The 15,506-nt window shown below is 37.9% G+C and overlaps 1 pseudogene; it reads right to left on the reverse strand.

Moving 5' to 3' along the window:
* Positions 1-319: 319 nt before the first annotated feature.
* Positions 320-11,314, reverse strand: LOC100769116 (annotated as a pseudogene).
* Between the last annotated feature and the right edge of the window lie 4,192 nt (positions 11,315-15,506).

Raw genomic sequence — 15,506 nt, forward strand, 5'->3', positions numbered from 1 at the left:
CAAAGAGAATACGAGGACAGTCAGCTAACCTGGTTACAGTTGGACATTTGACATATGAATTCACAGTTAAAACAGTGGATTAATGTAATTATCTCCATGATTTCTCTCATAGTTGAGTATCATTTGACTTGTGTTTATAAAACAGGACATAAATAGTCAACATAACAACATAGTATGAAGCTCACTGTGGAATTATTTGGAACATTACTACATTAAGGAAATGATAACATTCAATTAAAATGCATTTATTTTCATAATAAAAGCATGATACAAATAAATACATGATTAATTAGTGAGACCTAACATCATATGTGTATGTGTACATATTTCATATTAACAACAAAGTTATAAAGTTTTGAAAACATTAAGTATACAAATATGAAACTGATCTTTTGTTTAAACTAATTGATATGAGAAATTAATTTATTGAAATATACTTTCCAAATTAGAAAAAAATGTGTGAAAATCTAAGAAAATTAGACCATAAGAATGAATTTCTTCAACATATTACATCATGAGGTAGAAGGAATCGTAGCATAATCACAGCATTAAAGCTGATACCTGTAAAACAAAGAGACTAGTAAGATTAGATCATGAAATCTAGCATGTAGAATCAAAACCCAAATTATGATCTTGTGCCAGACAGTTAAAGTGCTGCTGGAATGACTTCTAGAATATTTAATTAAGATGGAAATGAACTAAGTTTGAAGAACATTTCTCTTAGAATGTGCTTTGTTCCTGATGTGATGAAGAAAGTTCCTATCTGGTCTTGACAAAATAATATAGCACTTGGGGACAAAAATGCAGCCAAGAAACCCTGCACTGGAAGCCAAAATAGAGAAGACTTCCATGGCCACCATGAGATTTCCTGGGTGCTGTGGTAGACAGGGAGGAAGGTTATCCAAACAGTGAAGAATACCAACATGCTGAATGACAAGAACTTGGCTTCATTGAATGTGTCAGGTAGGTTCCTGGACAGATAAGCCATAGTATAGCTCCCAAGTGCCAAGCAGCAGAGGTATCCCAGAACACAGTAGAAGGCAACAATTGAGCCCTTGTTGCATACAATGATGATGTGGCCATGTTCAGAGTGAAAATCTGAGTAAATAAAGGGAGGAGAGATGCTCAGCCAAATTCCACAGAGCACAAATTGGATAATGGTACAGATGGGAATGATGAAGTTAGGAGCCCTTGATATCATTAGCCACCTCACCATTCTCCCTGGAACAGTGACCTTGAAGGCCAGAACCACAGTAAGAGTTTTGGCCAAGACTGTGGAGAGCGCCACTGTGAACAGAACTGCAAATGTGCTCTGTTGCAGGGTACAGGTGGCTGTGTTGGGATGGCCAATGAAGAGCAAGGTACAGAGAAAGCAGAAGATCAGAGTGATGAGCAAAATGTAAGTGAGAGACCGATTGTTGGCCTTGACAATGGGAGTGTGGTGGTGCTTCATAAAGACAACAAGAACACCAGCTGTGAGTACAGAGAATCCCAGGGCCAAGGAGGTGAGTATCATCCCCAAAGTGTCTTCATAGGCCAGAAAGGTCACTGTTTTCTGGAGGCAGTGGTTCTGCTCTGTGTTTGTATAATGACTTTCTGGACACCTCACACAATAATCCATATCTGGACAGAAGTAAAAGTTATCATGAGTCAATGCTCAGGTTTCGCTTTTGCTCTAAACTATCTCTCAGCTATTTAGAATATTATCTAATGCAACTTTCTTTGTAGTTTCATACTCTAATAAATCAGCCCTCCACACCTCACCATTCCTAATTCTCTATCATTAATTATTACAGATGGATACCGCACATCTTCATTACTGGTATATAAACTGAGCAAGAATATTCTTTTCCTGATCCAGACAAACATGATCTTGGGCTACTGGATGGTCAATGACATGTGGATTTTTTTTCATGGCTGTGAAATACTCTCAGTACTGCTCTTTTTTTCTCTTTCAAGGCCTTTACATTGGCTTCAGTTTGGGAAGTAGATAGACATTTCTCACTTGTTTCATTTGTCATCTTGGCAAAAGGCAACATTAAACTTTTAAGTGAAGGCAGGAAAAGAATTTTCTCTGCTGTTTTATGGTGTAACTTGTCCATCTGCTTAACACTACTGCAGAACACTACAAAATGATGAGTAATTTCTCAATGAGACTGCCATTTACCTGTCTCATTGGAGATTTCATTGGCTGGACAAGTTGTACAGTCAAAGCAACAGTTAAGCTTCCCATCCTGGGGGGATTTTCTGAATCCAGGATCACATCTCTCACTGCACACAGAGTGTGGAATCTGATAATTAGATATGTGTTAACAAATACTCAGAATTATATGGATTAAATTATGCACTAAAGATATTTAAAATAGAAATACTGAGTGACTAATTTTATATACATAAATGAAGATGGTGTGTCTGTGCTACTCATGAACAGGTCCATGTGTTAAAAGACTTTCCCCAAAGACAACGATTCTACTGCAGAATTGTGGAAATTGTAGAGGTAGGGTTAAGTAGGATCAACTTATCTCATTTAGAACATGTCTAGAAGGGAATGCTGTAACCCCAGACAGATGTTGTCTGTGTACTTTCCTTCTATTGAGGTGAACAGCTGTTTTCCGATTTTTGATGCTTAATCTCCATAGTCACCAAGACAGAATCTAGAAGCAACACAGAAACAGATCCTTAGGAGTTTCTGTGAGGTATTTTCTGCATTGGGAAACTTGATATGGGAAGACACACTCCAGAAGCATGTGGCATCATTTCAAAGGCTGTTCTCCCATATTGAATGAAAAAGAAACTGACAGAGAAAGCTAGGGAAAAGGTCAGAGCCATTGGTATGTACTGTGCTTCCAGAAGACCAGTTTGTTTCCTGGTACCCACATCCAATGACTCACACAATACAATGTCTAGAGGATCCAACATTCCCTTCTGAACTCTGTAAGTCCCTGGACTCATGGGACACATCCCAACATTAACATATGCATGACTTTAAATGACATAAAAGAGATGTGAACAGTGACATTCATTTTCCAAGCTTCCTGAATGTGGAAGTGTATGATCCACTCTCTCTGACATGTATTTATCCACCATGACTATAACTCAACATGTGAGAAAATTAAAATCTATCCTCCTTAAGTTGCTTATAAACTTTTTAAAGGCTTGAAGGCAAAAGGCCAAAGACCATGCATGATATTCCTTAAACTAAGTATGCAATTAATCCTACTTTTAGGGTTTTCCACATAAAAATGAATTCTTACTTAAAAGACATTGTATTTATGACATGAAGTAAGTATCCATGAAAAATATATTTGAAAATAGTCATATTGATAAGAAAGACACGAATTAAAATTTCTAATATTGGCAGTTCTTATGTATATGCACATAGACCCTGAGTGAGCAACCAAGGGTCATTGTATCCATAAACATATTTGTATCATTGATATAGAGACCAAAAGATTGAGATAAGATCCAACTCACCTCTGTAAGCCCTGTTGGCCATTTTATCATATGCTGAGACAAAACCAGTTGTTGACCCTGTAGAGACTTTGGAGAAAATGTTCCAACTTTCACTGTTAGTCCTGGACCTCCTGGAGAACTCCAGAAGTTGAGAATATCATACTCTGCATCTACTTTCCTTTTCAAACCTAAAACCACATTGTCTCCAGCGCAGTTTTTGACATGAGTATTCTTTAGAAAGGGATGAAGCTAAAAAAGATGCAGTATCCTATGAAGAACTGGATCCCAAAGACATCTAATAGAAGCAGAATATTTAAAGTCCCACATTGTCTTAAAACTCATCTTAAACCCACCTGTTAATGATATCAAACCGAAAAACAATCTAGGAGAATGAAACTATCATTAGGTTTCTAGAGTGTCAGCCAACTTCAATAGAAAAATTGACAAAAGCATATTGAAAAGGAAGCAATAAATGTTGACTCAGACAAATCTCAATTTCCTTGAAGTGCTAAGTATCTACACACATTTATCTTAGGACTATAGTAAGGGTTTCTGTGTGCAAAACTTAAGTGTCATGGCCAAGAGGATAATTAAATCATCACTTGGGTAACAATCACTGTAGTCACGTGCACCATAATTTTGACATGTGAGAATTTAGTCCTACTGGGAGAAATATTAGGGTGATCTGGGATTTTCATACCATGAGAAAATTATGAAATTATTTGTAAAATGAACTAGGTATTTGTTTATACATGCTTCCTCCTTGCTAAAGACACACCATTCAGTGGAGATAGTGACATAAGGGTCTGTACTGATTTCTATGCAACCTGGTCTGTGCTATTTGGTTAAAGATGCTAAAATCTACAATAGTGTTTTAGGCCTTTTATAATACACCGTCATGCTGCTATGGTTAAAATGCACAACAAGGGATATTACCTGCCAGGGGTAGGCATTTCCTTCCACATTCCTGGGAGATTGAATTTGTACTTGACTAAAGATCATCTCATGAAGACTATGAGCCACAGCATACACAGAATTATATATATTATAACTCTCTTCAGTCATGCCCATTTCCCAATTTTTCATAGGCAACTGTTCCAGGGAAGCATTGGGTTGACAGATACCCAGAATTTTACAATCGTGTTGAGAAAAAGAACAATTGAAGTGTCTATGCCACAAAATAGCTAGGAAATTGTCTTCTGGATATTTGAAAGGATTAACTGTCTGCATGAAATGTTTAAAACCAGGAATTTTTGCAAGGTGATGTGAAAAAATGAGACCTGCGTGGAATGAGTCAGCCAGGAACTCAAGTGAATGAAAATATGAAGAAGTATGTAATCGTGACTTCAAGACCCAGACTTTCATTGTCAGTAAAGGATGTGATAAACTCACTATTAAAAATTTTAGGGAATCACAGTCACCATAAATGATAATCACATTTGTCAATGATTCCAGGATCTGCACACGAGTTTTCATGATAGAGTCAAGAGTGGGAAAGTGAGTGTCTGGAATCATTTTTGCAAAAGCTATGCACACTTTATTTCTGTCCATTTCTCTCTCAAATCAGATAGAATCTGAGATGCCTTGTGGTCATCTGTGAGAACCAACCCCACCCAGGTCCATCTAAAATGAGCCATCATTAGAGCAATGCCAAATGGAAGAGATATGTCCGGGGATGCTATTTGATAGAGAGAAGAAAACTGGCCTCGATCACTCAGGATGCTGTCAAATGATCCAAATGTGAGCTGAAGGGAAAATCAAATTTTAAACAGAAGGAAGAACAGGGGCATAAAAGCACTCTTGCTCTTGTACACCCAGCTGGAAATAATAGGGACAATGGTCTGCTCATCCTGTTGTAAAGTCTTCTGTCACTTCCTGCGAGTTTTGCAGAGAACTGCTGACAATGCTGAGTTTCAAAAATTCTGTATCAACTCCAGCCTCTTTCTCTTTGCCCTAAGCAAAGAATTTGAGGTTGTATTACCAAATGCTTGACTCTTCCATTTGAAAGGCGAGTCATCCAAACCTCTCTCATTTACATTTGTAGACATCTGGTTTCTTACTCCATCACAGCCCCTCCCTCACCTGTAGAAATCTGTAGAGATCCAGCAGTCTCCCAATATGTGCAGATGTTGCTGATGATGCCCCCGTAAGCACAGCAGCTACCTTACTTTCCCTTCTACAGGTGTAATTAGGAATGATTCTTCTCTGTCCTGTGAGCCAAATAAAAGCATCCTGCAGGATATTCCATTCCTTGTTTAGAACATTATAGAGTTCAAATCCTAGAGATGTATTGGGTAAAAGATTTGGGTTCCTGTCGATCTATCTCCTCAGTGGCAAATAACAAGGCCAAAACAAACAAATAGTTATTTTCCAGAAACCTGCACAAATGGAATGTCAACATTTTATAGAACAGTCGTACCACAAATACTTGCAATTTTAATGCAGTGGCTTTTTTATTTGAAGTTTGGGTTTCCACAGACTAATATTTTAACAATTTTACATGATATTTGGAATCACAACAGACATAGTATCTAGATAGTCTAAAGCGAAATCCTTAACTTGAGTGAGTCATTAATTTGGCCAAATGGTGTTTTGTTTACCTGATTTTCATGTGTGGGTACACCACAAAATACTCTCTGTGAATCCATACACAGACCCTTAAAAAAATACAACAAATCTTCAGCTGTCTTGGTTATTAGTCTCCATAATTATTAAAAAACAAATGTTTGTTTGTTTGTTTGTTTGTGAAGTGGGGTCTCTCTACACAGTCCTAACTGTTTTGGAACTCACTGGGTAGAATAGGCTGGCTTCAAATTCACAAAGAACCACCTGCCTCTACCTCTCCGGTGCTGGGATTAAAGGCATACTGCCTTTAATTAAAACAGAATTTTATCACTTTCCACCTTCTCTTTAATTCCTTCCATCTCCTTCCATGTCCACTCTCACTCAAAGTGATAGCCTCTCCTTCAATTATTTCCATTACATATATGTACATATCTATATGTATGCACAGATATGTAAAAGCAACCTACTGAATGAATGCCCTGTTGTTATGTATGTGTGTATGGTTTCAGGGCTGACCACTTTATATTGAACAATCAATTATAAAACTAATTCTCCCTCTGTCAGCACTTATCATTTGCCCATAATTCCTTGCTGAAGGGTATAATCTTGTGATATTTTCCCTGATTTCCTTGTTGGCATGTCTACTGAAAGTGCCATTATCCAGACCTTGTTAATGTAGCCATTCTTTAAGAAACTGGTTTTGTAATGGACTTCCTGGTATTTTGACTTTTATGATCATTCCCCATCAGATCCTCTTCTAAAGCCCAGGACCTCACTAGCCTGAGAAGTTGGCTATGTTTCTAATACAAGGCATTATTTCCCTCCTATTGGGTGGCTTTTAAGTCCAATTAGAAAGCTCTTAGTTAACAACTAATATGTGAGCATGAATTGTTGTACCTTTAGAAACACTGTGCTATGCTGATCACTGTTGTGGTTCATATGTGCCACAGCTAGGTAGCACTGTTCACTGCTTCAATTCTCTGGCAGCTTGCATAGTATTGTCTGCTACCTAAGAAGTTAGACCACAGGAAGGAGGCTTTCAGATTAGACCTGGCTTTCAAAAATAAGACTTCTATGTCTTTAGGTGGTATCTTTCCAATAGCAGCTTAACTTCAATCTCTGAGAAGCAACCATGTGCAGCAGCCATAGTCTATACATTTTTTGGAGTCACTTAGACTACCCTGATCAGCTACTGAAAATGAGATTTCTTGTTCTTGGTACTGGGATTTTTGTTACAGTCTATGGTTTTGTAGAAAACATTGTCAGAGCAAGTGGAATACACTTACATGTATTGTGTATGATTTTAAGCAAATATACAACAATAAAGTTCCTTAAGGCTTTCTCAAACAACCTTGGTGCTATTTGTCCTGCCCCCACTTCCCCTTGTGTTTTGAGCTCCCAACATCCTCCCCAGTTGGAGGATCCCCTACACATTTTTCCATTTACCACCTCACATCACCCTCATCTTGCTACTCTGCTCTCAAGCCTGCTCATGGGCACTTTATACTGCCCTGGTTCTTGCAATGAGTCATGTTGTAGAGTCTCATCTGAAGATTTGCAGCAAGGAGGTTCCAATGAAAGAGAAGATGAGATTTTTGGTTTTCTGAGCCTGGGATATCTCATTCAATAAAATATTTTCTAGGAGCACCATTTAGCTGCAAACTTCGTGGTTTCATTTTATTTATGACTGAATAGTTTTCTCCTATAGATGTGTACCACGTTTTTATTATCCATTTATCTAATAGACATTTAGGATGTTGCAATTCCCTACATATTGTAAATGTGGTCATAATGATAGTGGCTGAGCAAATATGTGTGGAGTAGGACATTGATTCATTTGGGCATATGCTGAGGAATAGTATAGCTGGGTCATGCTGTAGACTTAATTTTAGGCTTTTTATGGCTCTCCATAGAGTTCTAGACTTGCTGAACCAATCTGAGTTTCCACTAATAGTGAGTGAGGTTTTCCCTTTCCTCCAGTCTTAGTTAAGTTTCTAATGTTGTGGTAAAACTCGGTGGTCAAAAAGAAATTCGGGAATAAAGGTTTATTTCCCCTTATAGCTTATAGTGCAGGAAGTCTGGCAAGAAACCCAAGGCAGAGTCCATGAGAAATACTGCTTACTATCTGGCTCTTGATGAATTGGTCAACCTATTGTTTATATACACGAGGACCACTGGAACAAGTATGGCATCATCCAAAATGGGCAGGAACTTCCTCATCAATCATTAATCAACAGAAAACACCACAGTCTTGCCAAGAGATAAACCTGTGGAGGCATTGTCTCAATTAAGTTCCCTTCTTCCCAGACATGCCTATTTGTGTAAAGGGGTCAAAAATATAACCAGCAAAGCCCACAACTGTGCCAGTATTTTTTTATCAGATGCTTTGCTGATTTTTATCAATTCTTGTCCAAATAAGATGAAACCTCAGAGTTCTTCTAATTTACATTTCCCCAATTGCTAAGGATGATGAACACTTTTGATGTATTTCATAGCTATTTTTATTGCTTGTTTTGAGAAATCTGCTTAGAACCCTATACCGTTTTATAGCTGAGCCAAATGATTGCTTAACTCTTTGTTTTATTTTTTCTGAATATTGATTCTTTGTCTGACATATAGCTGGCAAAGATTCTCTCCTGTTCCCCGGCTTTCTTCTTTGCTGAATTGTTTTTTCTTTACAGAAGATTTTTACTTTGATGAGCTCCAGTTGTCAACTGTTAGTCTTAATCTCTGGGGAAATAGAGTCCCAACAGTTAAGATTTTTCATATACCTAAAACTTATACAGCATTGCCTAAATTTTAGTCCAGGAGTTACAATATTTCTGGTTTCAAACCAAGGACTTTGATCCACTTGGATCTAATTTTGTCCAAGATAATAGATAAAGATCTGACTTCATTTTTCTATGTGTGGACATCAGTTTTGCCAGCAGCATTTGTTGAAAAGACACAATGCTATCTTTTCTCCAGCAGAATTTTTGCCTCCAAGTCAAATATTGGTAATTGCACTTAAAAATACTCAAGCTTGGATCTTCTGTTTTGTTTCATCAGTTTACATGAACTTCTCTGTGCCAGCATGATATTGTTTTGTATCTATATCTTTATAATTTATCTTGAAGTTTTGGATGGCAATCCCCCTTCAGTATTATTCTTGCACAAGAACACTGTAGATATTCGGAAATATTCTTCTAGGTCCATATGAATATAAGGGTAGTTTTTTCCATTTCTGTGAAGAATGCTGTGCATCTTTTGATTGATATTACAGTAAATCTGTAAATTGCTTTTGGTAGACTGGTCATTTTTATATTAATTGTATATAGCCATCAATTTGAGATGTCTTTCCATTTCCTAGTGTCTTTCTCAATCTCTTTTTACATAGATTGGGAGTTTTAATTGTAGATGTCATTAACTTCCTTGGTTATGTTTATTCCAAGGTATTTTATTTTATTTGAGGCTGTTGTGAATGGGAAAGTGTAATATGGTAAGTATTCATTTATATGTGACTGTAGCTTTTAAGTCTTTAATAGGCAGTGTGAAATCCCTATAATCATGGACCTTCAGTACAAGGTAAGGGACTGGGGGAGAGGATCTTCCTTTTTAAAAGGAAATAAAATAGATATATGGATATCTTTGGTAAACTGGCAGGATGATCAAACAGGGAGAACTTAGAGAAGAGGAGTGAAAGGGAGCAAGGAGGTACACCTAAAACTGTAGGCAATTTGAGGAGTCTTATGAATTCCACTACAGTAAATGTTTCTTAAAATATATACAAATATGAAAAAAGTCGAAGTGGAATCATCAAATAATGGGGGATACAGCAGAACCCCAACAGGATATCCCTCATTCCAGATGACATATCCAATGCCATGAGTGGGTTATATCTCATTGATTTGGTAGCCAAAGAGGCCACAAGGAAACCCTCAAATATCCAGGCTATTCCCAAAGCTGCTCTCCACACCTATTGCAAGAAGCTTCTCTCACAAGGAATCAGTGATGTGTGGGTATACAATCATGAAATTGGCAGTTATTTCATAGCTCTATCCATTAATTAGAATAATTATAGTAGGTTTTCCATGGTACCCATGATCTATTTAGGCTCAAGTTATTTACAACTTTGGTAATGTCAGGTATTGATGGATTCCAGCTCATGGAATGGGCCTTAATCTTTTACTCTTAATTGAAATAAAAATTATTCCTGGGTCAGGTTTGGTGGCCATACTTAAGCCTAGTAATTCAGAAGCAGATGCAGGAGCATCTCTATGAGATCAAGGGCTACATAGCCTACATAGCCAGTTCAGACATCCAGGGCTATATTGAAAAACCCTGTCCCAAAACAAACATCAAAATAAGCAGAAAAATAAGATTCCTGGACTGGTAAGATATTTCAAGAGATAAATGCACTTCTGTAAAGTCTGACAACCTGAATTCTACCCTGAAGACCAACATGGTCTTCATGAGAAATGAAGAAATGAGAAAAATACCTCTTATCAGTGGTTTTCTGAAGTCCATATTTTTGCACCCTGCACACCTGTGTGTACACACAGTATACACACACACACACACACACACACACACACACACACACAATGGAGTAAACTTTTTGTACACTGTGAAAATGTGTCTTTGTCAAGGCACATTCTGATTGGTTTAATAAAGAGCTAAATGGACAATAGCTAGGCAGAGGTATAGAAGGGACTTACAGGCACTGAGAGGACTCTGGGAAGTAGAGAGACAAAGAAGCCAGCCAGACAAGAAACAAGTCAGATACACAGGATGCAATAGAGGTAAAATCCACATAGTAGAACATAGATTTAGAAACATATGGGTTAATTTAGGTTATGGGAGCTAATTGGGAACAAGCCTAAGCCATAGGCCAAGCTTTCATAATTAGTAAGAAGTCTCCATGCCATTATTTGGGAGCAAACTGGTGGCCCAAAGAAAAATCCAATTACACACACACACACACACACACACACACACACACACACACACACACACACACACACACCCTACACAGACACTGACACATGCATTCCCATAAATACACAACAGGTATGCATGTATTCATACATCAAAATAAGTCTTCCAAAGCATATGTAGTACCTAGTGGCCTTTCCTGTCCCTGAGCTAAAAACTTAGAAACACTCAAATGATTCAGGAAAACTGATTTTCTGAGCAACACAATGAATTACATTGACCAAATTCCACCCTTTCTCCCAAAAGTGAAGTGCACACACTTGGTAATTTTCCAACCTTTGATTCCCACCTGTACTTTGGATGTGCACTTCAGTTTTGCCATGTTGTGTTCAGGTTTGAGTAAAAACTATATTATTCCATTTCACATCCTTAATACATGGATCTTACAAACATATGAATGCCTACATAGAATAAAATGAATCTTACTTCTTTTAAAATAATCCTATATGAATGTTCCAGCTATAAAGCGCAATAAAAGTGTCAAAAATTATTCTTCTCTCATGTAATGTGGGCCTTTTCTTTCCAGCATGAGGAAAGCAATGATGAATTTTCAATATGCTTTATAAATTGTCACACCCTTGTTATTCTGTTTGCTAAAAATCTATTTAGTTCCATGGCTTTATGTTAAGCTTGGGTTACTAACTCACATTTATTCTAACTTTAATTGAATTTTTATTACTCATGATAATTTTTTTCCATTTTGCACAGTATTTCTCTGCTGTGGGCTTTTGTTAGGTACAATTATGTAAGAATCAGAGCCTGGTCCAGTAAATTATTAATGAGTCAAATAAAGATACTAATGTTTATCTGTAACAAAAAATAATCCTAAATGATTATTTTACTTTTCCAGGGTTATAAAAATTCAACCAATTTTTCTGACACTATCTCCCCAGTCTTTCAGATTTAATACTGACTTAAACACACTTTCACGACCATCATCACAATCAATGTGTGCATATGAACATATCCATAACAATGAGCAAATATATACTGGGAACTTTTGAATAAAACAGTTAAGCTAGGCAACATTAACAAAAGCCAAAAGAGTATCAGACAAACAATTAGATAAAAGCATGAGTCACTGAAGGCATTTTTATGGGAAAGAATGTCTAACTCAAATTTTCATATTTCTGCTCCCAAATCATTAGTAGCTAGCATAGGCAATGCTGGTCAGCCTCATAGCACATAAGGGAATTTATAGTCAAGGCACTCATTGGCATCATTTCTTCTCACAGGGACACAACTAACTTTAAAAGTTTCTCTAAGTACTTTTAATAAATATTCCTTCTGCAGAAATAACAAGCTTGAGCAACTACAGAAAAATGCAGAGCAACAAATGTGGAAAATAAAAGGGAAAAAATAAAAGCCCTCACCTCTACTTTCAGAGAAGAGAAGGAGTTAACAGAAAGAGATGCTGAAGAAGAAATCTGCTACTAGAAGCAAGGGAAAGTCAGAATGAGAAGTGCAAAGAATATTGCTGCAAATCAACACTGCTGTGAGAGCAGATAAACACTGCATTATGAAAAGGAATAAATTTTTAAATCATACATACTGGATAAAATAGTATTCACTTGCTTCAAAATTTCTTCTCGGGTTGAAGTGATAACTATAAAGTGGAACAAACCCAGCAATCAGCACATTTCCATCATGGCCGTGTTGCATGCTCCTTATGCACTGAGAGTTACTGATCAAGCACAGACCGATGGGGGTCTGCAGGAGACAGAAGGTAAAAATCCAAGGTAACTTCATGTCAACACAAGTGCCTGACAAGCTGAAAGCATGGGGGAGATGGGCCCCACAGTCCTCATATATACAGCTATATAGATGGCTCATGTGTCTGTGAGCATGAGTGCTTGTGATTTTAATGATAAGTAAGTGTGAAATCACCACAAGTTCTTTCTGATCACCCTCCTCTTCTCCCCTAGAGAATTATGGAATACCTTCTTCCCTGAGGCTTTCCATCTGAGACACTTCATTCAAGATAAAAACAAGATACAAAATGTTTTTGCATTCTCTTTAGCTGCAGGCCCCATGATTTCATCTAAGACTAAAGAAAATAACACCTTAGGGATGAAATCTTCTTGGACAGATTTTTATACCAAGAAACTTTTATGTGTTAGCCACTTAGGATGATGCAAAGTATTACATCAGAGGTTCTCATACTAGCTCAAACATGAAAGGGACAATCTCCTGAGCAAATTGGGACCATGGGGGAGGGGAGAGGGAGCTAGGAGAATGAGAAGGGGAGAAAAGGAGGGGTGAGGAGGACATGAGGGAGCAGAAAGGTTGAGTTGGGGAAAGAATAGAAGAAAACAAGAAAGGAGATTCCATAATAGAGAAATTTTAGGTTTAAAGAGAAATCGGGCACTAGGGAAATGTCTGGAGATCTACAAAGATGACACCAACTAACAATCTAAGCAACAGAGGAGTGGCTACCTTAAATGCCCTCCCCTGATAATGAGATTGATGACTGAATTATATGCCATCCTACAGCCTTCATCCAGCAGCTGGTGGAAGTAGAAACAGACACCCACAGATAAACACTGAGCTGAACTGGAATCCAGTTGCAGAGGAGGAGAGATGAGCAAAGGTGTCCAGACCAGGCTGGTGAAACCCACAGAAACAGCTGACCTGGAACAACGGGGAGCTCTTGGTCCCCAGATTGATAGCTGGGAAACCAGCATAGGACTGATCCAGACCCCAGGAACGTGGGTGTCAGTGAGGAGACCTAGGAAATCTATGGGGCCTCCTGTAGTAGATCAGTACTTATCCCTAGCATAAGTGTGGACTTTGGGAGCCCATTCCACATAGAGGGATACTCGCTTAGCTAAGACACACGGGGGTAGGCATAGGCACTATCCCAAAGGATATGTCAGACTCTGAAGACCCCCATGGAAGGCATCACCCTCCCTGGGGAGCAAAACGGGTATGTAATAGGTAGGGTTTTAGTTGAGGGAGTGGTAGGGAAGGAGGAGAGGGAGAGGGAACTGGGATTGACATGTAAAACAATCTTGTTTCTAATTCAAATAAAATAAAGAAAGAAAAATTGTTATTTACTTCCTGAGAATATTATAGAATTTTAATCCCAATGCTGAGGAGGTATAGGTATATCTCTGTGAGTTCAAAGGCAGCCTACTCTACATAGTGAGTCCCACAACAGCCAGAGCTATGCAGAGAGACACTGTCTCAAAAAATAGCTATATTCTATTTCACTTCTTTAGTACATCATATGACATCTGTATCCAATATCACAATTACAAAGTATAACCTTGAAGAGGATTCTATATCCAATCATAAATCAGTTGGCTACCCCCACAACATTCTTGTCCCTATTGTACCTAAGCAGATTTTGCTAGGTCAGTCATAATTGTGGCTCATGTGGCTCATAGCTTAGTAAGACTGTGAATGGCTTTTTTTACTTCATCAAACTGCATCTTCCAGTACTGTGAAAGCTAACCAGCAGGAAAAGAAGTTTCCTGAATGTTACCAGTATGATTTCTCCATGTCCATGACAAAAGTATGTAGTTTCTTTAGCAATTTCTCTCTTTGTTTATTTTATGTAATTGGTGTTATACCCAAATGTTTCTCTGTGTGCCATTTGCATGTCTGGGAATCTCTGAGGCCAGAAGACAATCAATCTTCAAGAACTGGATTTACAAATGGTTTCGAGCCATCATTTGGTTGCTGAGAATCAAAGATGGATAATCAAAGATGAGAATCAAAGCATCCAGGGGTCTTAAATCCATGAGCCATCTTTCCAGCCCTAGCCATAGGGTTTTTTCATGAAGGGCTTGTCAGCAACCAAGATCAATGGCAATAGCCTTTATTATATAGTCTGCATTGTTTGGGGGAATCTCCAGGACACTTTAACTAAAAGCTCAAAGGAGGGAATCCCAAACTGGTACTAGGCTTTTTATCTGGCAACCTATGACTTCTGAGGAGAATATAGTGCTCTGTGTAAAGTAATGGCTATTAAACTCTTATACAAAAATATTAAATATTATATATGAAGATAATAGTATGATTCCATATTCTGTTTTCAAACATCTTTAGTGCTATCTCACCACCTCTTCCTCTGCCCTACTTTCCCACCCCTCTCCTCATTTGTGGTGTTTTAAGTAAGAAGGCCCACCCTAGGCTCATATATATGAATGTTTAGTCACTAAGGAGTGGAACTGTTTGAAAGGATTAGAAGGATTAGGAGGTATGGTCTTGTTAGAGGAATTGTGTTACTGGGAGTGGACTTTGAGGTTTCAAAAGTCCATGCCAGCCCCACCTCTCTTCTCTCTTTCTGTTACCCACAAATCATATTGTAGAACTCTCAGTTACTTCTCCAGCACCCTTTCTGCCTATGTGCTGCTATGATGATAATAGACTAAGCCTCTGAAACTGTAAGCAAGCTGCCAATTGAATGTTTTTTTATAAGAGTTTCTTTGGTCATTTTGTCTCTTCACACCAAAAGAATAGTGACTAAGACACCATTAAACTTCTCTCCCTAATTAAGGAAACAGTAA

This window comes from Cricetulus griseus, chromosome 4 (genome assembly GCF_003668045.3).
Source record: "Cricetulus griseus strain 17A/GY chromosome 4, alternate assembly CriGri-PICRH-1.0, whole genome shotgun sequence".
NCBI classification, from domain to species: domain Eukaryota; kingdom Metazoa; phylum Chordata; class Mammalia; order Rodentia; family Cricetidae; genus Cricetulus; species Cricetulus griseus.